Source organism: Boleophthalmus pectinirostris, unplaced genomic scaffold, assembly GCF_026225935.1.
Source record: "Boleophthalmus pectinirostris isolate CB_2022bp ecotype Guang Dong unplaced genomic scaffold, ASM2622593v1 HiC_scaffold_1865, whole genome shotgun sequence".
Taxonomy (NCBI): Eukaryota; Metazoa; Chordata; class Actinopteri; order Gobiiformes; family Gobiidae; genus Boleophthalmus; species Boleophthalmus pectinirostris.
The window spans coordinates 41,106-42,500 of NW_026571137.1; the positions used below are offsets into that span (position 1 = coordinate 41,106).

Genomic DNA, 1,395 nt, shown 5'->3' on the forward strand with positions numbered 1-1,395 from the left:
ACCAACGTGTCCTCCCTTTACATCTCTACAACTCTGCGCTTTCTGAGAGCCTTGCGTGTGACCCGCATTAAAGGATTCGGAGAAACTACAGGACACTTTGAAGACACGATAAAGGAAATGAACAGAGATTCCTTCCTCGTCGGAGCTGATTTGCGAACACAAACTATACAAACTGCAATTTCTGCTTTCATCAGACGAACTAATAGAGCACAAAGCTGGAGAAGTTACTTGCCAAAAGACTTTCAAAGGACCATTCAGGATCCCGTGAAAATAGAAATAATTAATCTAGCTCTAAAGCTGATGGATAGAAAAATACCCCACTCATTTCAGATTTCTGAATTACTATATTGCCCACTGCATACGGTTAAACAGTGTGTCTCCTTCTGGGAGAGGTACAAATCGAATCAAACAGCTCAGTTCGAAGCAAACGCTATTAAAATTGCAGGACTGAAATGTCAAATTCAGAGAGATTGGAAAGAACTAATTATTAAGGTTAATTTATTAATGCCGCTTGTCTTTGAAACAAAAACTCTCAAGAAAAGAGTTAAGTTGTTCAGAGAACACCCCATGGATTTAAAATCTGTCCAAAAGAGTCTCACCAGTTTGTCAAAAGAACACGTCAAAAAACTGAAAATTACACAGATTTATGAAGTGTATGGTAAAGCAAAACTGCTTTTACAAAAAGTCCAGTACTCCCAGAGCAAGCTGTCAAAAATACACAAGAAAGGTGGTGAACACCGAACAGATTTTGGACAAAAGAAATCTCAAAATTGCATTGTGATACCAAAATCCACCCGAGTGAATCCATGGCTAAGACATTTGTCCACTCTTTTAATCAGTGAACAGTGGCTAAATAGCCAGGAGATCAGACGTAATGCAGTATGTACCCTTTTAGATCTAGACCGAAACCTTCTGGATAAAAAACACAGACACATGCTCTTCGATTGGGCGATAAACAATACAGTTATTGTGAAGCTGTTGGAGATTCACGGATTGCAGGACAGACTGTCTCAATCACTGGTAAACTGTTTGAAAAATACAGCAAAAGAAAGTAACCCTCAGAGAGTAATAACATCCTTGCTTTCTTCACAAGTAAATCGGACCCTACCACGTCAGGAGTTATCCAACAGGTGCCGCCCGAACGAATCTGTCATATCCTCCTCTTCAGACGAATACTCCGGTAGCGAACTAGAGGAGAGTGGCAGAGACATAGCAGTTACAACCGACGCTGACTTAGAGACATCAAATGACTCGTTCGATATGAATGATTCATTTATTGACGATTCATCTGTGCATGAGAGCAGTCTGAAGATGTGTCTACCTGACACAGAGGCCTTTCCCTCACGGCAAGAACAAAAAGAACAGAAATATAAACGTATTTTAGACTCAGACTAG

General features: G+C 40.2%; 1 long non-coding RNA gene across 2 annotated transcripts in view; it reads right to left on the bottom strand.

Annotated features, from left to right (window-relative positions):
• Positions 1-628: 628 nt before the first annotated feature.
• LOC129409130 (uncharacterized) overlaps positions 629-1,395 on the bottom strand; it is a 2,910-nt gene continuing 2,143 nt past the window's right edge. The window contains exons 2-3 of one of the 2 annotated variants that reach the window (XR_008632262.1): positions 1,109-1,188; positions 629-1,025 (exon numbers count right to left, since the gene is read on the bottom strand). This is a non-coding gene — a long non-coding RNA (uncharacterized LOC129409130). Of the gene's footprint in view, positions 1,189-1,395 lie in introns of both variants that reach the window. The other variant, XR_008632261.1, reaches the window with a different exon arrangement.